A 24069-nucleotide genomic window follows, 5' to 3' on the forward strand; every position below is an offset into this window, starting at 1 on the left:
CGGCGCCGGCGGCGGCTCCTCTGACGCTGCACCGCACCGGCCGGCGCTCGGCCGGCGGCGGAGTCACCGGCGCGCACCCCACCGCCGCGGCCGCCTGCTTGGACACCTGCGGATGAGAACGTTTCACACTGTTTGAAATGCCTTCGAAAATGCGTGCTGTTTTTGTTCCGACCGATGGCTTGTGTTGAAGTTCAGTTTCATTTTGAAAGGGATTGACTGAAATCCGTGATAGGGTTAAAACTGAGTCAAGTAATAAAACCGCTTAGACTTACGAACGAGCGGCTGATTACGCCGTGCTTTGTTTATTGAAGTAGAAGTATTTCATTTTGTTCATATTACATGCCTTGTTTCACCCGCGTAAGTGACTGAATATATGGGCTTAGACCGATGCGTATTTATATCACATGGACAACGGATCCAGTAATTTTTATCGTCAGGTACAGCGGGAATTTACATTTCTGTACAAGTACTTAACGGGGTGTATCTATCAATCAGTATCTATCAGTATTTCTGTACAAGTACCTATCTTGCGTTCCTGATGTATTTGTATAGGGTTTTGCACCTAGGTACCATCTTGAAGATCATTTGGTACAGGTCACAGCCCTGCCTTCTTTATTTAAAACTCCTTGGTTTCTGTGCTGACGCCCACAAACTTGTGCAGACTGCTTCGAGCCATTGGTCACTATTTGAAGGTCACTATTTGAAGGTCACCCAGGCATGCATTGTGTCACAGAAACGTTGTGCTAATACTACCACCTTATTGGTTATGCAATAGCCAAAGCCAAGAAAAATGTTATCACGGAGTTATTCTTTTCTGGCGTACGTCAGCACCATTTCTGACATCAACGGACTTCAATTTGCCCTTAACCAATGCAATGCGTTCAGTGCAGCTTTTAAACACGCCCACTTGGACTAGCGCCCTTTCAGCCAATGGTGATAATTTCAAGTTCATGGAATGGAGAAGAATGGAGCACGGTGGGGCAGGAATGCTTGCGCCTTGAACCCCAACTGCCGTGACTTGCTCCGCGCAGGGACCACTCGGAGTGTGTGCAGGGCTCCTGGTCGGGATCCCCTTCATGGGCTTCTCGGTCCACTCGTGGCTGACGTATGCAGCCTGCCCCCGACAAGCGGGACGTTGTTAAGGCTCAGGATAAAACAAGAAAAGGAGGATAAGAGGGTCGGATCGTTTTTTGTGCTACACCAGACAGGAATCGGACAGTGGTGCTAGTCGTGAGGGAATTAGACTGGCTTAAGAGCGGCGCCATAAACAACCATGTGAATGCAGGTTAATGATATAAAACCACGGACACCTATGCACAAACGCCACGAGAAAGGGCCAAAACAGGAGCGCATGGCGATATTTGGCCCAGCAAACACCTCCAGCACTGCCAAGGCCACCTCTCGGGAGTACAGTGGGTGCCGTAGTGGATATTTCGCCGGCCAGTTTGGCAACACCTTGAACGTCCTACAAATGTTCCATGACGCAATCAAACAGTGATGTGTTGAGGAGCATATTTACTAAATAAAGAAAATATGATATATACAGCAGTATTTTTCACTTAAAAGTACACCATTCGCTAGAGGCGAGCTTATTCCGTTACCTGATCCTTGTCTCAATATCTTGTAATGTGGAACATTTCCATAACACGCGCTCGAGTGGAGGGTCAGATTGAACCCCCCCCCCCCCCCTCCCACTCCCGAAGGTTTTCCGGAATGGTTTCCGAACGGCGCGGCACAGCCGCGCCAAATTTTACATAGCTCTGGAAAATTAAATAGCGGATCGTTTGGAATCAACAATTTAGATAAACCTTATCGGGTCTCTGACCTATGGTAGGTCAAAGTCAGGTCACGGTTTCAGCGAAGCCAATTTATAGGGAATCGCTCAATCTGATGCGACAACGGAGTGTTAGACGAAGCCATAATCTCTGAGATGCTTCTTAGGCACCACAAATATTAAATGAGCAAATTATGTTGACCTAAGGTCAGGTATATAAGTTGACCAAGGTCAAAACTTACCTGTTTTATTACACAAGAGCTTGCTGTATGGGATAGTTTCTGGTGCTCATTTCGAATTTATTAATAGCAGGAACTGCATTATGCAACTTCCATGGACTTCTTAGAGCTCAGAATAGGTCATTGACCCAAAATGACCCAGGTCAACATTTTTTCTCGTAGACATACCGCCTAGCGTTATCTTTGTCGCTTATTCAAATGCAAAACTCAGGGCAGTCTTGTATGATTTTGGTTACCATGATCTTCAAAAGGCCACGCAAGGTCACTGCCCTCACATGAGCATATGACCTTTTTCTTAGAAACAGTTATGTAGGTTCTGGGGACACTTTGGAGACCAACCCGGAATTTGACCTTGTTTGACCTTATTTGACACAAATGTTATGATCTAGGAATCTCAACCCTTGACCTAAGTAAGTTCACGTACAGTTCAACACACCCTGTGAATTTGGTGCCTCTACCTCTCTTAGTTCCCGAGATCTCAGGGGGATCAAATTGACCCCCACACCCGGGGCGAAGGGTATGTAGCCGGCCACCCGGGCGCGTGTTAAACATGACCTCTCGGGTGCTTACCATGTTGATTTTTCTGGAGAACACTAAAAAAAACCAACTCGTCATTTCAGCGTTGATGCGTTTATAAATTACGAGAAGAGCATGTGCGTCAAGCGATAACGCCACAATGTCGCTCTCAAAGTCCTCGACACTGATAACTTACCTCACTTGCCTATCGCATGGCCCCGTCTGCACAGCGTGCTGGACAAGGACGGTGTTTGCGAAAAACAATTCGTGTGATAGGTGACGGCTTGATTTTATCAAATCGGTATGAACAAACCTTTGGACCAGTCATAACTGAGTGAAGACTAAACAACCGCGCCACCCTTGCCAACAAATTAAGCCGGACCCGAAGACCCCGCCGACCGTGCGCGGCAGTCGCCAAGCGGCGGCTGCGGCATTCGCACGCCCCAGGCGCCGCCAAATACGCCTCTGACGCCAATGCAAGGCTGTGACGTACACTGATTACACCAGGGAACAATGAACCGGCCGGCCCCTCCGCCGCCATTCACAGTCGGCGCTGTGTGAGCCGCGTCGTGTTGCCAGTAGGCGTGCGGTATGGTCTGGCGGGTGTGCGGTACGGCCCAGCGGGTGTATGGTGCGGCTCGGAGGGTGTGCGGTACGGCTCGGAAGGAGTGCGTTACGGTTCGGAAAGTGTGCGGTACGGCTCGGAGGGTGTGCGGTACGGCTCGGAAGGTGTGCGGTACGGCTCGGAAGGTGTGCGGTACGGCTCGGAAGGAGTGCGGTACTGTTCGGAAAGTATGCGGTACGGCTCGGAGGGTGTGCGGTACGGCTCAGAGTGTGTGCGGTACGACTCGGAAAGTGTGCGATACGGCTCGGAAGGTGTGCTGTACGGCTCGGAAGGAGTGCGGTACGGCTTGGAGGGTGTGTGGTACGGCTCGGAGGGAGTGTGGTACGGCCTCGGAGGGTGTGCGGTACGGCCCGGACGGTGTGCGGTACGGTCTGGCGAGTGTGCGGTATGGTCTGGTGGGGCGGTCGCCAGGACCATGTAGGCGTGCGGTCGCCGGCGGGATCGGCCCGACGGACCTTCTTCGGGTCCATGTGGGACCGTGGCGAGGCCGGCGGCTGCCCACCAGTGGTGGTCATCTGGTGGCCACCAGCTGAGCACGTCTCAGTGGCCGGCCGTCGGGACCGGACGGCTGTTGGCTGGTGCCCGTCTGACTGGTTCGCTGGTTCCCGGTCCGCTGTCGAGGGCGGGAGAATAGCTTTCTGTCGCGGGGCGGGGGCGATGTCTGCTTAAGTCACTGTCTTCCATGGGATCGTGGTCTGCAAGAAGGGTTGCTGTCTGTCTGGGACTATGCTGCAGTCTCTCAGAGGGATCACTGTCTGTCGAGAATAAGCCTTTCAGTGGTCGGAATCATGCAGTCATGCTTCCAACTTAGCACTGCACACAGGACAACCAGAGCTGTGACAGACTATGCGCGATAAGCAGGCGGCAACGCATCCGGCATTCTTTTTGGCCGCTTATTAGCAGATGGCAAAACATGATGCCATTTGCATTTGCATTTGAGCCGACTGGTCTATAATTTCATTTGATACGACTGACTCAGCTCTAACCCATAACACGAACATCAATCATCTTCGTCAGCGCCGCCTGGACTAAGCAAAAAGCGGACTCCAAAGTCAACCTGACTTCTCTCAGAGTCGAACGAAGATCTGATGGAACCATCGGCATCATTTCAACTGGCGTTTGAATGCGGCAATGTTTACGGGCGTTCGGCTGAAGCCCGTGCCGTAATTCAGCTGGACTGGTCCAAAATTACCCGGGTATTTCTAAGGCGTGGCTGCCGCGGCCTCGTCACGCGGCTGCCCGTCCACGGCTTGGCTAGCGCGATACCGGGTCCCTGGTGACCTCCGCCAGACGCCGTCGTCACGGCGTCTGGCAGGGGCCGCCCCCACGTGGCCGCTCTGGCTCGCTCACACCCACGCGCGGATGTGACCGAGCTGCAGAGCTGCTAGGACTGACGTGTTTCCGTGGGGGGAACCTCTAACCATACATCGCCATGGCATTGGGGATGTTGCAAAATAATTGGTCGTTAACGTTATTCAGTTCCTAATTCAGAACAGACATTTCGCTGCAAAGCGTGCAGCGTTATTTGGAAGAGTCGGTTGGCACGACTCGTTGATAAAGAACCATATGGTACGCTGTGGTGATGGCGCATCAGTGACATCATAGCATGACACAACATATTGTCACACCACAGCATGACAGTCCTATCAATCGCGGAAGTCGGCTCAAGGGTCGCTGCCGATGGCGAATCGGTCTCGTGTCTCCTTGGAGACGAGTCACTGTGACGTTTGCCGTGGCATCCACACGTGCAGGAAAAGAAAGTCGCGTATCCAAATTTCTATCGACTTTTAAAATCCGTGGGTGAGGAGTTCACAACACTGACATGTTCGTCTGCATCACTTGGATTCGTCATTGTGAATCGCTGGATCCCCATCGTCCCGATGTTTCTGCGTGGCTTCAGAGTTAACCGTCAAAACTGCGGATATCCTGATGTGGGGTATACCCGCTCCAAAGTGCGCTTGCACTGGCCTTTATTTGATTCAGATTCACCAATTATGATCAGTTTGCCGAGTTAATTTGGCTGCAAAGGTGTTGAGCCAGAATCAATGCAGTTCACTTAGAGCTGCAGGGAGCAGAAGTTTGCACATGATGAAACGCCGCCACTGAGCTCTGTCGGTGCATACGTAATTGGTGTCATGCAAAGATAGTGTGACTCAACCATTCTTCAATTGAGGCGTGCAACATTATTGTGCACCTGCGCCTTTTGATGTAATAATTGCAGTCATTGCAGCGGAGTGAGATCTCATTGACTTTCGACAGGGCAACGGAGCGCAGCCAAGGTCTGTAGGATGTGGGTCACGCGGGAGCACGTGCCTCGAGAGCTCTCAGACCCGACGTTTCTGCAGACGTAGCTACTCGGGCACCGCTGAGGGTACCAGACCGCTGAGAGGCACAGGTCGGCAGCCCTCCGTGTATCCTTCGTGGTCTTCCTGTTACAGGAGCATGTGCGTGAGCGTCTTTATGTCCCGTGGTGACTCTGCGACATGAAACGAGTCAAACGATCGTCTGCCCCTGGGGGCCGGACGCAGGCGTGAGCTTGGCAGACTGCCGGCTGCGCACATTGAGCTGCCCAGTCAGGGCACGGAGGGTTACAGGGCACAAAGCACCGCCGACTGAGACTACGTGCGTCGGGTTCGCTTGCGCAGTTTTTGAAGTGACATGCCAAACCTTTCAAGTCACAAACGCAGCTCGCTTCAACCCTGGCTCCCCACGCTCCCAGACGGCCGGGGCAGGCGCTCATGGCCACCGGCCCGGTCTGCGGCTCCAGACGGGTCCAGCGTGCGGGCCTGGTCCGCTCCGGTCGGCCGGCGCCGCCCTCCGACGCCGGCGGCCGGGATCGGGCGCCGGCGCCGCTCCAGCGCGTGGGTGTGAGCGTGTGTGCTCATCCTGTCTCGCAGTTTGTTTGGCCGTTCCGGCTGACGGAGCCCGAGCCGCGCCTGCTCCGTATCAGCGCCTCGCCGCGCCACAGTCCCGACTCCCGCCGGGAGCGGCCGGGCTGTTGTTACCGGGGCGCCCGGCCACCGGCCACACACGGGCGGGGCCAGTGTCGGGGGTCAGGTCAGGTCAGATCAGATCAGGTCAGATCAGGTCAGATCAGGTCAGGTCAGGTCAGGTCAGCGCAGCGCTCAGAGCGATCCTGGCGTGACGCTTCCCGAGGAGTTGCGCGCCGTCTGGCTGTCGCCTCAGACCCTTCAGCCGGGTCTGAAGTGTCCCAGCCGTACTGCTAGGCCCAGTCTCCGAGCGCACGGCCCCAGAGACCCAGAGTGGATGTTCCCAGATGCCTGGAGCGCACGGTCCCAGTGGCCCAGAGTGGACGGTCCCAGGGACCCGGAGCGGACGGCGCAGATACCAAAAGCGTAAGGTCTCAGAGACCCAGGACACACAGTCCCAAAGTCTCAGGACAACTTCATGTTTGTTCGTTTTTAAGATTAATCCACAAAGTGAAAATTGCGAGTTCAGCCAGGTTTTACATTGTAGGTAAAAGTGACGGGCATTCACACATATACAATACTAATGGTCACCGTCACGACACATCCAAAACAACAACAGCACTGACAACCTTTTGTCATTGATGTTGGCTGACTCATGGCACGCAGGAGCCCCGCGACTTCGTACCTCAGTGATAGTGGTTCGGATGGCGTTCCACCCACGAGCGGCCCGATAGGAAAATGACCTTTGCGCGGTTGCCAGGCTACAACGCTCCATCTGTAGCTGTCTTGCAGCGATCGCTCTCGTTTCCCTCTGGAACACCCGAGAGCGTCGAACGAAGAGAACTCCGAGGGCTGGCGGACAGTGCTTTCAGTCGGCCCATTTAACACTCTGAGGTCACCTGATCCACCCTTTTCCTCGCACTTAGCCACTCTAACGATTTGGAGTCCGGTTAGGAATGCCCATAGTGTGGTACCACAGCGATAAGCCTCAAAATGACCCTAGAAGTCGACGCGCCCTTAAACCCCAATCATCATCATCAACAGTGATAAGCCTCGTGCAAAGTTGAAAGTTTTCCGAATCTGTGACAGATGGCATTGGGCGGCCCTGCCCCCCCAAATAGGGAGACTTGAGCTTGATTCGTTTTTGTTTTTTGCTTTTTACTGAAGATGTCATGTCAAAGATAGTGAAATTAGCCTCACCATGACTTACTTTGAGGCTGTATGACTAAAAATCATTCGGAAGGTGCAGAAAAAGGCTTTCGGCACGAGCCTTAAGGCGGATAAGCTGACGGCGTCGGGAGGGGAGTGGTCCAGGAGTTTGAGTGTCATCAGCACAGAACAGGAGCCGGCCATGGGGGCAGGCGTGAGGACAGGCTGCTGGTGAAGATAAGGAAGAGGGAAGGTCCGAGAGTGGAACCCTGGGCGACGCCGCAGGTCAACGAGAGGATCAGGCCAGAGCCGCCCGCCATCATCTGCATCCGATCCCGCAGGTAGTTGCGGAATCGGTCCGAGCACACGTCATACCACTCTAGCTTGTCCGGGGCACCCACGATCGACACTATCAAAAGCTTTGTTTAAAGCGAGCGTTGTCGATGACACTTTTTCACTCGCGTCGATAATCTCTGAGATCGACTCGATTGTGTCGAGCGGGGCCTCGTCCGTGGAGTGGCAGTGTCGGTGGGCATATCGATATTGCCAAAGCATATGGCTTTCCTGCATGTACGATATAAGTTGCATGCAGACAACCTTACCCTTCATTCTTGGCAAAACAACAGACAGGGTAGGGATAGGCGGGAAGTTATTCCAGTCGGGCCGGTCCCCAGATGTGTGAACAGGTACGACGTGAGCCATTTTCCAGGCGTTTTGCAGCATCCCTTTGGTGACAAATTTGTTGATGGCATTAATAAGATAAGGCCGGATAACATCAAAACACTTTGCCGAGGCGTGGAAAGCACAGATGGCCGTAAACCTTCATGAGCGGGCATTTGGGCCGATTTGCACAGCTCAGAATCGGTCGGGCAGATCGCCAGCTGGCGAGCGCTGCCGGAGGTCCGCAGCTCCCCCGTCCCTGGAGGTCCGCAGCTCCCCCGCCCCTGGAGGTCCGCAGCTCCCCCGCCCCTGGAGGTCCGCAGCTCCCCCGCCCCTGGAGGTCCGCAGCTCGTCCCTGGAGGTCCGCCGCTCCCCCGCCCCTGGAGGTACGCAGCTCCCCCGCCCCTGGAGGTCTGTAGCTCCCCTGCCCCTGGAGGTCCGCAGCTCCCCTGCCCCTGGAGGTCCGCAGCTCCCCTGCCCCTGGAGGTCCGCAGCTCCCCGCCCCTGGAGGTCCGCAGCTCCCCCGTCCCTGGAGGTACGCAGCTCCCCCCGCCTTGGAGGTCTGCAGCTCCCCTGCCCCTGGAGGTACGCAGCTCCCCCGCCTTGGAGGTCTGCAGCTCCCCTGCCCCTGGAGGTCCGCAGCTCCCCTGCCCCTGGAGGTCCGCAGCTCCCCTGCCCCTGGAGGTCCGCAGCTCCCCTGCCCCTGGAGGTCCGCAGCTCCCCCGCCCCTGGAGGTCCGCAGCTCCCCTGCCCCTGGAGGTCCGCAGCTCCCCCGCCTTGGAGGTCCGCAGCTCCCCTGCCCCTGGAGGTCCGCAGCTCCCCTGCCCCTGGAGATCCGCAGCTCCCCTGGCCCGGGGTGGGCCAACGCCCACGTGCGACGCGCTGCTTGTCGGGCCTCGAACAACTCCACGGGATATGGATTGATCCACACATTGGATTGGACCGGCGGATCATCCCAGAAACATGGGCCAAGACATGTTGGGATGTAATGATGTATTGGGAAGAACAAATGTGGAAGCGAACTCGTGCATATCTATTCGTTCTGCTCGTGACGAAGACATCTGAGTGTTTCCTCAGATGTCTTTGTCACTATCAGGTAGAATTAAATGGGCACATCCGCTGGAAAGATATGATGCACTCAGCAGTGCTGAAATTACATTCAGGGAGATGCAAAGTAAATATTCTGCATACATTGGTTGACCATGAATTCTGTGTTTAGAGATAAGTAACAGGTGCAATAAATTTATCGTGCAAATCTAACCCATTTGAGGTCATGATCATTCAGTGAACGCGGGCAAGAGAGTTTACGATTGATATGACCAGTTGGGTGTTTTGAATTGGCATAGCCAGACTGCAGCCCTTAAACATTCTAACGTTCATAGCCATAAACTTGTGATTATTTGGAACGCTCCAGTTCATGGCATTAAGTGTCATTATGGTCCACCGGCCTTATTGCAAGCGAGGATGCTTGAAGGAAAGAGAAGTGTCACGTGCTGAGAAATCACAGCACCATCAGCCTGCAGCTGACCACGAGCCGCCGCTGTCGTTCGGCGATTGACGGAAGTGTGGTGTAACGATAAGGATGACGCAGTGGGGCCTAATGTATTCTCTCGCAGAAATGTGATACTTCCAGGGCTCCGTCACAGAAACAAAGAGCGCAGAAATATTCAAGAGTATGGTTTTGATTATTTTCGCTTTTCCGATGGAATTATTTTCATTAACCTGGCCGCGCATTCACAGGAGACTAAAACTCCCGCTCGCCGTGAAGGCTTACATGGTTGTGTTAATTATGCAGGCAGCAACGCGCAGTTTCCTTCTCTTTTTTTGCCAGTAAGTATCAATCGTGGTGCACAAGGTCACACTAGTTCCCGCGATAGGTCATATGATATCAGCGTTTGGGAATCGAATTAAGAGGCGTTGTCCCGGTGAATAAAAAAAAAATAAAATAACCTATGCATTCATCTGCGATGAATGCATAGGTTATACGCATACAAACAAGGTACCACATAGCAAACAAGTAGGTACCACATAGCAAACAAGTCCATACCACATAGGTACCACATAGCAAACAAGTCGGTAATACGGATCATGTAAAGAAAAGACGAAGAAGAATCGTGAGCAATGGGGTGGCCTGACCCTAGCTTTGCTTGGCCTTGACCTGACCTGACGTATCTCGACCCTCGATTCCTCTCAAACCTATGTCGACAATAGCGCTCGTTACAAAGGCCTGTGACCATGACTGCGGGTGCTGGACGTCCCGGAAGCAGTTTAGTGAGCTTGTTGATTCTTCAGATATTTTGGTCGACCTATGACGTCACAGGTTACGTGACACACGTCGATGTTCTGATTTCTGGGGGCGGGGGGGGGGATGGACTAGAGCTATCGGTCGCCGTTCGGAAGTTTCCGATACGAAAATTGTATCCTGAGATAGCGGGAGAGAAGGTACTTGCTCCCCGCTGGCGGACTCGCTCGTCGAAATGCTCCTGACAGTGAAGAGCTGCAGCTTAAACACTTCCCTCGGGCTTTCCACAAGGTCATGATAGGTCTTAGAAGTTCTCCATTCTTTCAAGCTTTAGAAAATGACCCAATTTGTACAAAATGTACGTAGGCTTGATATTGATAAATGTTTTTGGGCTAATAATAGTACCAAAGCGCGCCGAATATTTAAATGCAGACGTACTCTTGAAATATGTCTCTAGGTGAAAGGAATTTCGTCACGCAGCTCATGAGCAAACAACATCAGACCAGTGGCTTATCTCATCGAAATTGTATTGTGCGAGGGATAATACACTTCCGGTACGACTAAAACGCATGAGATATACGGTGATTACCAAACTTTCAGATGTCCAAGAACATCCTGTCTGACCATGACAAGGAGCAGTGATGTGACGAATACACCAAAGAACTGTTAAATTGCCCGAGGACACCATTAAATAAACGCCTCGCCTTATGGTCAAGTCAGCTGTAACAAATATTGGCTGGATTAGTAGCTACCTCCAGTCGCCCCACCAGATAAGCAGTGGCATGATGAAACGAATACTAAGCGGCCGACTTCCGTGACGCATCTGACATGCATGACGACAGCCTTCTGGCCGAAATGCGCAAGACGACGGTGTTGTTTCCGATATCTTGGAAATAACCAATTCCTATGTTGACATTATTCGGAAATGGCTTAGCTGCACGAGGCTTTTTTGTTGTCGAGCCTCGGTCCTTCTGGGAGCCTTCTGTTTTAACCTTGCATCTGGAAAGAAAACGTGCTGGCGGACGCTTTTTGCACGATCCGCTAACTGAGGCGTGCAGGCGGTGCGGAGTGTGGTTCCGGAGCCGCCGCCGGGACGCCGTCCGCGCCAGCGGCCAGCGCGCGCGACGGCGGGGTCAGGTCGGCCTGACGACATTGCTCCGGCCGCCTGCAAGACGATACGAGTGACGCAAGCGACCGCGGCCGACGGCCAGCGGCGCCGCGGCGACCTGCACGGAGCCGGCCCGACCGCGGCGACGGCCAGGGGTGCTGCGGTGACCTGTGGGGAGCCGGCCCGACCGCGGCTGACGGCCAGCGGCGCCGCGGCGACCTGCACGGAGCCGGCCCAACCGCGGCTGACGGCTAGCGACGCCCAGCGATGCCGCGGCGACCTGCACGGAGCCGGCCCGACCGCAGCCGACGGCCAGCAGCGCCGCGGCGATCTGCGCGGAGCCGGCCCAACCGCGGCCGACGACCAGCGGCGCCGCGGCGGCAGAAATGTCGCCGGCCGGGGAATGGTGGGCTCAAACCAAAGCCCGATACTAACGCTGAAACCGAGCTGGGCGAACATCGAGGAGAGTATAGTGTCTCTCAGCGTTCTCGGTGCTCGAGGTTGAGTTGTTAGGAATGTGATGATGGGAGTGGGGTAGAGTGATGGTGATTCATGCTTTGTTTTCTGTTCATGACAATGTTGATTGATGGCGACATTCCGCCTGTTGTTTGCCTCCAAACTAACAGGTTGTGTCTGCATTCCCTTGCAATGTTGCAATGGCTCTGTGCTTCGGAAACAACCTGGGATACGGCCAAAAAAAACGAGCCACTTGGACCCAGCCTTTTTGTGGGTTTCGACATTGGCCCACACAACGTTGCACACGCTCGTGCTATATGTTTATCGAAATGAGGGCGCCAGTCCGCCGGGCAGCTTAGTCACAGCACCAGTCCTCCGGGCAGCTTAGTTACCGCACCAGTTCCTCCGGGCAGCTAGTTACCGCCACCAGTCCTCCGGGGGCAGCTTAGTTACCGCACCAGTCCTCCGGGGCAGCTTAGTTACCGCACCAGTCCTCCGGGGCAGCTTAGTTACCGCACCAGTCCTCCGGGGCAGCTCAGTTACCGCACCAGTCCGCCGGGGCAGCTTAGTCACCGCACCAGTCCTCCGGGGCAGCTTAGTTACCGCACCAGTCCGCCGGGGCAGCTTAGTTACCGCACCATTCCTCCGGGACAGCTTATTTACCGCACCAGTCCTCCGGGACAGCTTATTACCGCACCAGTCCGCCGGGGCAGCTTATTTACCGCACCAGTCCTCCGGGGCAGCTTAGGTACTGAAATGGGGCCCGGCTTTCTAGGCAGATGACGGTTTATGATACGGCCTACGCATGCCCTTCTGATCACGTTCTCTCAAGTCAATTAAGTTCTCAAGTTATGTTCTGATCCACGAATTACGCACCACGCGCACACAAATATTGGCCCGCGTCCGCTTGCAATGCGGCAAGTGACGTCAAATAACTAGGCGTTAAATGTCGGTCACGGGCCGAGATGTTGGTAAGATCCTGGCCCAAACCAAGACGGTTGGCGAACAGCGGTGGCTTTGGCAGGGCTAGTCAGCAATGCTGCAGTGCCAAAATTTGTGGCGCGTAGCCGCCTGGTTCAATGGCCCCTTAGCGTCATTAGGAATACTTGCTTGTAGGGCTTTATTGCAAGATCAGTTCTTAAAGGGAGGTGACAATTGTGTGGATATGACATTGGGTATCGCAATGTGCCCTCGCCATTCACTACGGCATATTGCAGTAAGTATACCGAACGAAAGTTGAGCATCGCAATCAACGCCATGGAGCTTGCAGCAAGAAGAGTCGTTTAGATATGCAGAGAGATAGAGAGAGAGAGAGAGAGAGAGAGAGAGAGAGAGAGAGAGAGAGATATATATATATATATATATATATATATATATATATATATATATATATATATACCGCATTTTTGGCAAAATACAAGTGTCACGTAAATGCTGGGGTGGCCATACTAATTGTAATGCTGTCGTCGGATGGACGATATCGATGCCATACCCAAGCCACGCAGTGTGCGATATACGGCTGCTTATCATGTGATCCAGTATGCTGAGGCGCATGAGATCCGTACCGATCAGCTGACCCGCGGGGGCCAGGCGCGCGAGATCCCTTCTGATCAGCCACTCCTGAATGACGAGTGGTCTACTATCGCCCGTTCTATCGCCTCCAATCAGGCAGCGAGTCTGAATGACAACGCAGTTCGCTGGCTATGTGGCGAAGCTGAACTGTAGAACCAAGCTCAAGGGAAAAGGAGGTGCTTGATCGAGCATCTTTCCTGCAGCTTGACCATGCCATCTGGCGGTACGAAGTGCAACCCCGCCTGTACAGACTTCGGTTACGTGAGTCACTTCAGCCAGAATTAAAATATCTTGTGAAACTATTTTTACCTTAGGTTTTTTTCTGTTGTTAAAAGTCCTAAAAATGACTGGGCAAAGCAGTTTGCTTGGTGGTGCTAGTGCTAGGATGTTTGCCAATCAATATTTCACTATATGATCGCTGACCCCTGCTCCCTAGTGCCCGCCTTGAGATATGCTTGCCCGGACCGGAGTCCAATGGCTGCGGGGATGCGACTGCACCGCTCCACATCACGTTACGACTGCACCGCTCCACATCACGTTACGACTGCACCGCTCCACATCACGGTACGACGCGCCACCGCTCGCCGGCGCCAGCTCCGTCTGCAGGTTTCCGCCGGACCCCGGACCGGCTCCCCGTGCGGTCCGCCGGCACCAGCTCCGTCTGCAGGTGCGGACCGGACCGGACCGGGTCCCCGTGCGGTCCGCCGGCGCCAGCCGTGGCGTCGGTCCAGGTACCCGTGACCAGACGACGCCAGCCAGTCCGGGCTATTCACATTGCTCGTAAATCAGCGCCTGCTGGCTGCTGCGGGCCTTCCTTCCCAGTCGCCCGCTATGAGCTCCTCACACCGTCCCCAACCAGCTACAGAGGCGCAGCTGCACAGCGGCCATCGCAGCTGTGCATCTGCGGAGGGAAGCGCTGCAGCTGCACAGCGGACATCGCAGCTGTACATCTGCAGAGGGAAGCGCCGCACCTGCACGGCGGACATCGCAGCTGTACATCTGCAGAGAGAAGTGTCGCAGCTGCACAGCGGGCATCGCAGCTGCACATCTGCAGAGAGAAGCGTCGCAGCTGCACAGCGGGCATCGCAGCTGTACATCTGCAGAGGAAAGCGCCGCAGCTGCACAGCGGGCATCGCAACTGCTCATCTGCAGAGGAAAGCGCCGCAGCTGCACAGCGGGCATCGCAGCTGTACATCTGCAGTGGAAGGCGCCGTAACTGCAGAAGTAGGCGCCAGACCTGCAGAGGGGACATCGCAGCACGTACACCTACAGGGTGTAGCGCTTCAGCTGCAGAGCGAGGCGCCACAGGCGCATAGGGGGACATTGCAGCTGTATATCTGCAGAGGGAGACGCCGCAGCTGCAGAGGGAGGCACCGCAGCTCAGCTGACCGGCGACGTGTCACGTGACCACTCAGGGGGCGCGCAGCGCCGCTCACTGACGCCCTCAGCTGATACGTGACGTAAACAGAGCCGGGCGGCGCTCAGATGACGTGCGTCAACAAACAAGATAGGTGAAACTGAGATGTGGGCGGCTGGCACAGGCTGCATCTAGATCAGCGATGAGTGAGGTGCACTTCAAAGAAACAATCACAAGCATGCATCATGAAGCGGAGGAGGCGACAGACGCTTGTTAGGGTATGCAGCCAATTAAGAAATGATCCAGTGCAGGATTGCCAGACATGTTTGGGGCTATCGGGGGTGCTGTAGCGGGCGGTGTGTGGCCCCTGATCGGTCTCACACGACGTTTGGCGACGCTGACCGGGCTACCGGTCAGGGGCCTGAGTCGGACCTGGTCAGATCCCGCCTCGAATTGCGCCTGCGAGGTGAGGTCAGCGGCAGAACGCACCCCACCCGGTGCTGGTCCGCAGTGGTGGCTGGTCCGTCGGCTGCGCGCGTCTTCTCCAGCTCCCCTCCCCGCTGACACCGCTCTCCTCGACCCGCCCGGCGACCCGCTGACCCGGCCGGGCGGGTCGGGGCACCGCGAAACAGCCCCTCTCTTTGGAAAATGGCGAGTTGCCACATGCCGACGTATGGAAACGACACAGCATTCCCCGGGCTCAGCGGAAGACCCCGTCGCCTCTGGCGTTGACCTTCGGTAAGCGATGCTGCGCCGGTCTGAGAGGATCAGACGGCTCAATGAACCTGGGGTCAGCTGGCGGCGCCGATGAGTTCGGAGCCAGCCCTGCTGGGAGAGGCCAGCTCGAGAGGACACGGCCGCTGACACGCGCGGACGATCAGACGTGATGACGTCAGATGTGGTGACGTGATGACGTCAGGCGTGATGCGATCGCATCGTCAGACGTGATGCCATCGGTGGGTTCATGTCCGCAGTGGTGCAGCTTATGCGGCGGGCGATATACGAGTGGGTGTTGTGGGAACACGCTGCTTCTACTGACAAAGCAAGATTTAACACGATTGTCAGTGCGATTGTGCCCCGGTGCCGCAGAGCCGAAACAGCTCCCTTAGGTGCTGCACTTAATGACGGTAGGTAAAGCTCTCGAAGACCGAAAGTATTGAGGCTATATGTTAACAAATAAAGTCATGGGACAAAATTTTCAACGAGCAGGGATTGGCGCGTTGATCCTGAGAGGTCCCGCCGGATCTCGAGGCTTAGTTTTCAAGACTCTGTGTTTGTAATCGCCTACCATATAAGATATGTTGGGAAAGTATTGCAACCGGCATATGTCTAACCATATATTGTGCTGTATTTGTGTATTTTTGCTTGAAATGTGTTATCCCGTTTTGGTACCGGAAGAAATCGCGTGCAGTACACGAATCTGCGGCACGATTTTGTTCGGCGTGCACCCTGAGGGATGAGATGGGTGTCCCACGAGACGCCGCGGACGGCGCTCTCAGTCCGGCCGTCTCCCCGGCGCCGATGACGTCAGTGTTTTGGCGCGGCTGACGCCTTGCCATCGGTTGTTTGCGAGACGTCGAGATGGCGGCCCGTCTTGCGACGTCGGATGGGACAATTCTGCTTAGGATTCGGCGCTGGTATTGCTTTCAACGTGATAAAAAGTCATCATTAACTCAGCACTTTGCTGGAGTCAATTACGAATTCAGACAAGGCGGAGATCACTTTCAGTGTCTGACGAGACTGATTGATTCGTATTCGCCTCGAGAAGGACGTAGCCGAGATGCCAGCCGCGACAGCACGACTGGGTGAAGGATGCACGATGTGACCCGACGACTGGCAGCGGGACTGGCCGGACGCCGCCAGCGAGACCTGGCGGGCGGTCTGCGCCTGCGGGTGGTCCCCGTACCGTTAAGCCCCTCGCCGACAGCCATGGGCTGCATTCCTGCTGCGTGCAGAACATTACACACCGTCCAGCAGACACGCGGGGAGACCAATCCGAATGAAATGCCTTTCCGCCCGTTCTGCGGGCCAGCGACTGTTTATTTTATGCCGTGGATGCTCGGGAATTTGGCCCGGTTACAAGAGCTGTCGCAGCGGTATGTTTAATGCACACAATGCAGCACGTTTTGCCTCGCCCATGCCTCGACGCCCCCTGTTCCATTGGCATGACCCTGTGTAACCCAACCAGTAACCATAACCAAACCTGTAACCTTGTGTTCTACACGAGCAGGCTATGCGGTGATGCCACGCTCTTGATCTTTGACCGCATTTTTGTTGGCTGAATCCGAAGCAAGGCCACCCTCTCCCCGGTTTTGGGTGGTATGCACATGAACGGGTCTGTTTACCACTACGCCGCTGAAGTGGTGCCTAGGGAGCTGTCGTGGTCAGCACACTGTCTGCTGGTGACCTCACACGTTGCTCTGAGACGCAAGGGCCTTCAGGGTAGCGTCAGCCTCAACATAAGCCACCGGAAGAGCATGCATTTTTGGCATAACCCGGTTCCAGAGAAACCCGAACTTTTGAGAGGACTTGCCTTTTTCCGTGGATTTTTCACGTAAAGGAACATAAGCTCAAGGTGCAGCTGGAACAACTGTTTATGACGCCGGTCAAGCGAATGTCGTATTGTTTGTAGGTATATGCAGTACTCCCTGCAGTGGCTGCAGTGAGGCAGATTTACATGAGAAAGCTGCGATTCTTGCAAGATGGACGCCGTCATTGCGGAAATAAAACTCAATGCCTGAAATGGAATTCGGAACAGAACCACGCTAGGGTCACGTGCTACTTCAATGGACATCGCAGCAGTGGCTGGAACGTCGTAGAAAGACTTGTTTTGCTTTGATACGGGTGCTGCGGACATCAGCGTAGTCGGCCAAAACCTGGGCTGGGCTGGTATGCTGCAACGTATAACTCCAAATCCTGATCCACGTATCATGATAGGAGCCATTATTCTGTCCGTAATGTCATCAAATGATGTCGTAGATGAGGTCAAAAGTGCTGGTGAACGACTTGCATCGCAGGAAAGATTATTTGAGCCATATGTATGTCATTTGCACCGTTTTCTTCGGGAAATTGCCTATCACGTCTGCTTCGGTGTAAATGGTTGTCGCCCCTCAAGCGACATTGATTCTTGGCTTGACCGTTTGCCGTCGGTCACGTCATGTATGTGCGCGTGACGGCTGGCTGACCGTCACGTTCAGTTTGATCGCCGTTCGACACGTCAAATGTCTTCGATGCTGCTGGCCTGTCAATCGTGGTGCCAGAGGTTTCATTCAGCCCCAGCTCACTTCGTGCGCCCCCGCCTCAACTCACTTTGTGTGGCGCAAGCGCGCTATGAATGGACATCACGTGCTATCAGGAACGAACACAAAAACACGACCGAAAAACAGTTCCTCAGCCTCGGGAGTGGGCGTCCGTCTGCGACCTTGTAAGGAGAACTGGCCGCCATCCGGCCCGCTTCCCGCGCCGCAAACTGGTTTTTGGCGGCGCCGATCTGCGGTCCGTGCCCATTTTTGGACGGAGTTATGACTGCAGCGGGCCGCATGCCGACTGCATGATATATCAGACGACCTTCATATTACGTCAGTCATATTTATGGAGCCGCTCGGCTGAAATCGACCAGGCCATGACCGTGCTAAGAGGCTACCTGTCGTCACTGGACAGGACCCGCCCGAACAAATGGTACTATCCGTCAGACTTGAGCCATGTAACGTGACAGCCATGTCATACGGTTGTCTTCTCATCTTGAACTTCAGAAGCTATCAGTAACGTCATACGAAGCTTGTGCCAATAAATAGGGCATTTCACATGGCGTACACGCTTAATGTCTCTGGCTCGTGACGTCATCTCTCATCAAGCGAATCGGGACCCGCAATCTTCCCCATGCGTTTCTTTTCCGCGGAGACATGATGTTCAAGGCTGCAATCTGCATTCTCTGGCTCACCTGTTTTGTACGTAAGCATGGAGATGCACACCTCTTCCGGGGGGGGGGGGGGGGGGGACGATCTGATCTCTACGACGCTACAGATTCGTGCTGCCCCCTCGGGGCCGTCGGATGTCCACGACCCTCCAGATCCATGGAGTCCTTTCGGGCCGTCGGATGTCCACGACCCTCCAGATCCATGCAGTCCCCTCGGACCATCGGATATCCACGGCACTCCAGATCCATGCTGTCCTTTCGGGCCGTCGGATGTCCACGACCTTCCAGATCCGTGCTGTCCCTCGGGCCGTCGGATGTCCACGACCCTCCAGATCCGTGCTGTCTGTCGCTGTTGGCTGGGCTCGTCTGTTCCCCGTGGCCCTCCCGCTCAGCGCTGCTGCCGCCGATGGCAGCGCCCGGTCTGTTCCCCACGACCCACGGACCCCGCGCTGCCGCCGCTGGCCGGGGCCGCCGCCCGGGTCGGACGGCCGGCCAGCGCCGACCGTGTTGTTCTTGGCGTTCTGGTGATGAGTTACCCCATGTCATCCGATCCGTATGTATGTACATACCTGCCGGCGGTTGTTTGGAGACGAAGCTTCCCCTGCCCGCCCCCCCCCCCCCCTACACTCAGTCCAAGTCAGGTGGAAGGCGCGTGCCCTGCTGAGGGGAAGTGACAACGTGTGGGATCAAACATGCATGCCAGTTAGTCGCGCTTTAAAGTCCCCGCGTTTACACATTTTGAGCTGATGATGACGAACGATGGGTGGACGTGCCGTTGCACTATAACGATGACTGGACGTGCCGTTATACTATAACTATGGACGGACTTGCCGTTACACTATAACGATGGGCGGGGCGTGCCGTTACGCTATAACGATGACTGGACGTGCCGTTACACTATAACGATGGGCGGACGTGCCGTTACACTATAACGATGGGCGGACGGGCCGTTACAACTGTGACGATGTGTGGGCGTGCCGTTACACTATAACGATGGGCGGACCTGCCGTTACACTAACACGTGCCAAGTAGTAGTGTTATTAATAGGCAACAGAAGGCATATTAGTACTCAGTAGTGTGCATCGTTTGGGCTGGGAACGGTGGGTGATAACAGACGTAATTATCGCCGTGCAAAAGCGAATGCTATCTAAACATAAGGGAATGGTGACTGTCGCCCTAAGGAATCCTCTTGATGGGAGTTATCAATGCAATGTAATATACCACTTCATGAGTTTGGTACTCGGAGGCGCATTGATGTTTGGAGTCCGCGGTATGCTTCGCTGAAATATTGCCTGGCGTTGCGTCTGTCAAAGATTGGCAACTTTAAGAGGTGAGGCAAATAAATATTGAAAGAATGAACGTATTTGGTGACTGTGGCAAGAGCATTGGAAAGATGCCTGTCTTTTTGAGCAGGCACTGGTCGCAATTAATTGGACCACGTGCCTTTCCAAGGTGCGATTCGTCTCGTTTTAGGCCACGGCGTGTTGTATTGGGGCCCGGTTCCCAGTAAGGTGACTGGTGGCATCCCACTGTATTTCTGACGCGCCTTTGGTTCGGACAGTGTTTAGATCGCGTGGTGTTTGTTGACGGCACGAGCACCTACGTCACAGGGCTGATTTCTTGTCTCCGCCTGCTATGGCTGCCAGCTCCCGAAAGGGGGCAGATACGTGGTTCGTGCACGGTTGCACATGACGGTCTGCACAAGAATTGATCTTTTGTCGACGCGATTGCCCGTTTTCTTCTTTTTTCAACACTAGCCAAGCTCGTCTTGACGCAATAACTAGTCGCCGAGATCCGGACTTGTTTCCTACCCGGGGTGTTCGACTTCCTTCCGAGCTAAGAATTGTGTGCTTCCCATATGAATGGAATGGGGAGGTGAGGTAGCGGGGATTTTGCAAAGTTGCCGAAATACGCCGCCTTGTCAAATAGCCTGCATTTAACCATTTGAAATCATCACGGCTCATGATGTTAAGTATCGTCCCACAGGTTGTTGAAAATTTCTGGGCGGTGCGACCTGTGATAGCAAAGATCTACCAAGATCAAAAGCGTTACAAACCGGGTTGGGCCGGTCTGAGGGCAAGTTACAAAATTCGCGGTGAGTTAACAATAGGACCCGTTCAACCCACGGACGCACCAGTAACAGCTTTCAAACCCAAAACATTAGCTCTGTGTGTTTTTTTCGTAAACGTTAAAATAATCCTACACGTCTTGCGAGACCCTATCTGAGGAGAGACGTTGCGTCATTGAATTAGAAGGGAACAAAGCAGCGCTGCGTGATCAGTTCCAGAGCAACCCCAGGCCATGGGGCAAAGCCCACGATGATGTACAAAAAGAGGCATGCAAAACCAATGTTCCGATAAGCTCCGTTACAGGCTCCAGGGGATATCAGTGGGACCATGGAAGGCGGCGACTATCGCTGCTAGCTGCAGCTTCTGCACCACTCTGATTACTGTGGAAATCAACACTGATCTGATGAGGTGATAACTGGTGCTCCGTACTGATGAGCTTGAATCGTTTGGAACACTTGACTCCGCCTTCCGTTGACTGCAGCATACTTTATTAGCAGTGTTGATTGCCGCCTACAGAAAAATTAATTCGCCACACGAGAAACTCGTTTTTTAATTACATGCATTATTAGCATGTCTACGCGTAATAGACATGTAGGTTTCGGTGAAATAGGAACATTTGTATGGTCAGTCATGCCATACAAATGTATAACCAGTTGTGCTTCAAGTAACCGATTGCCGTATCGTAAGAATACACCAAGAATTAGTAGAAAAAAATCGAGAAGCGTTCGGTATCCAGTCATCTATCCAAGGGGCTGTAATAGATCGAAAGTACAATTACTATCAAATGCAGAACTACTGGTGGGCCGCACTCATTCATTTCAGTTTCCTAACACTTTCGCATGTGCGCGTATTATGCAGCACAAGTAAAGAAAATGTTTCGCTATCGGCGAAATTCTTTTGTTACGTATCGAACTATCACTTCCCATCCGGCCATTGTTTTAGACCATAGTGACAGCACGTAACGAAATACCCTTTTCCGTGTTACTCATGTGTCCTAGCGCCAGTATCAACATATCTTCGCCGGCCGTCGGCAACGCGTGGGTTCTGGGCGGTCGATGTGACTCATGGGATTGAACTGAGCTCAATGTGACGAAGCGAGCTCGGTAGGGAGTTACAATTACCGTCTTCTACTCCCGGAACGAACTCTGTGCCTTATCTTCTTGTCCTCTCTCATTATGCCGCACGCGTCCTCGTCCTTGAGACGTGCCACGCCCTCTCTTTCAACATATCCGCCCAGCTCTGAACACTGCCGCCGACGATTCGCTATTAATTAGGATGGCTAATAATGACAACACCTCAGTCGCCCACGATGATTGGTACATTTCAAATACTCCAAATAAGCCCTGTCAGGGATCGCGGCGTCCTTTACAGCAGACCGCGGGCAGGCGTGCGCACGGCCAAGAGAGCCGCCCCGCGAGAGCGCCGGCAGTGGGCGGCGGCCCGGCCGCCGGCGGAGGGCGGCGGCGGCCGGGCAGCGTCTCACGCACCGCCTGGACGACGGAGACGGCCGGCCGGTCCTGGTGGGCCGACTCTGCGGGCGCCCGACGGCCAGACAAAAACGGGTCCGCACGTGACGCGGCGCCGACTCAACGCTGCTGGCGGGCGACGGAACTTAGTCAGCCAGACGCGAATAAAAGTTCGCATTTATCTGAAACGGATATGTTTATGTGGCAGGCAACGGTGTCCCTGGAACGATGGAAGACAATAGCTTTGGCCCTGTGCTTGTGACGTGCTTATTTTAAGGAAACCCGATCTGCGCTCTGACGTGCCTTGGCTTTGGTCGGTCATTGCAAACAACTTGGAATTGTATAGCCATCTAGATTAAGTGAACTGTCTGCAAAGCAGTTTGTTTTCTCATGACGAGCTTTTTCTCAAATTGACATTTGATTTGCATTTAACCTACTCGATGTCACTGATACCATTAGGCTTCAAAACGTGCCGCGCACCAATGCAATACGCTTGCATTTTGGGCGTCTGATACTGCGAAGATATACGGCATTTAAGTTAGTTTGAGTGCATTGACATCTTGATATGCTCTTTAAAAGGTTTGTGATGCAGGAGCGCTTTGAAAGGAATCCGTGGTAGGATGAAGGAAAGGCGTACAGACAGACCTGTAATAGATTTCCCTCACAATTTCTCCAATATTTTTTAGCAGATATGAGGCAAAGACACAGGCTTGTAATTTTCAGGCAGCTTTTTGGGGTTCCTCTTGTGCACCGGTATCACGTTCGCCTGCTTCCGCATGGCAGGGAAGACGCCAGAGTTTAGAGAAAGCTTACATAGTATTTCTAACAGGAGAGCTAGCTCCTCGGCACGCTCCGTGAAAATCCGGGCACTGAGCCCGTCGGGACCGCAGGCCTGGTGTGCACTGAGGTCGGGTAACGGGAGGGCTATACGGCTGTGTGGTACGGTAAGCCATTCTAATCCAGGCGCATCGACCAGGGGTGGGTCAGGCAATATACGAACGCTAGCGTCGCAGAACTTACGGGCAAAGCACGTATGCAGACAGTTGGTAGGCTCCTCATCACCGTCGCACAAGTTGGTAGGCTCCTCATTACCATCACACGCAAGAACGGGAGATATGTGCGCTGATGACTTCAAGGACTTAATAAAGGACCAATGACGTTCGGGCTGTCCTTAAAGTCTCGCACTAGACCCAACACATTATCGCGATATTTAGCATTAGCTGCTGCTTTGGTGGGCTCTAGTAGCACGGTGCCTGGCAACATTTCGGCTGTCCACGCATACATTCTGTTGGTGTGGACAAATCATTGTTTTCATTCAGTCCCGGCTCTCGACCATCCCCGCCTGCCAGCGCCACCTGTCACGCCGGTGTGTGAGGTATTCCATCAGGCATCCGCTGGCCCCTGTGCTCTACTTGATTTCAAACCTTAAAAACCGACGCATATGTTTCCAGGTACGACATTCGATGTACACTTGCTGACCACAACACATTATGATGTTGCCGTGGCACCACAGAGCACGGCTGATGTCTTCTTTTCACCGCTGTCTTGTCACTATAGAGCACTATCCATGCTTTTTCACCGCTGCCGTGTCACTACAGAGCACTACTGATGTCTCCTTTGCACTGTTGCCGTGCCTCTACAAGGCACAACTCATGCCTTCTATCCGCCGTTGCCCCTGCCACTGTAGAGCACTACTCCGCCTTCTCTTTGCCGCTATGCAGATAATCTCTATGTGATTTGTAAAACGTCAGCCGTCAAGTCAAGCCTAGCACTCGAACATGGTTATCAAGTTAACGCTGCCGAGACACTAAGCTCTTTTTCGCATAACGTGATGTGCAAGCGTGAATGTAATGCCTTTGAAACAAAGGCTTTTGCACGTGAACGCCTTCCTATCGCTCTTGGTTTGCTGTGAACTTTTATCGAAATGGGCTTGCTTGTCTCCGAACGTTTTCACCCTCTTCCGAAATTGCATCCGATTCGGTCAGTGTTT

The 24069-nt window shown here is 54.0% G+C and overlaps 1 protein-coding gene across 1 annotated transcript in view; it reads left to right on the forward strand.

The window, feature by feature from the left end:
- LOC119098820 (peroxidasin homolog) overlaps positions 1 to 24069 on the forward strand; it is a 62988-nt gene that overhangs the window by 428 nt on the left and 38491 nt on the right. The gene's annotated exons all lie outside the window — the stretch shown is intronic.

Source organism: Pollicipes pollicipes, unplaced genomic scaffold (genome assembly GCF_011947565.3).
Source record: "Pollicipes pollicipes isolate AB1234 unplaced genomic scaffold, Ppol_2.1 Scaffold_4740;HRSCAF=5597_pilon_pilon_pilon, whole genome shotgun sequence".
NCBI lineage: Eukaryota > Metazoa > Arthropoda > Thecostraca > Pollicipedomorpha > Pollicipedidae > Pollicipes > Pollicipes pollicipes.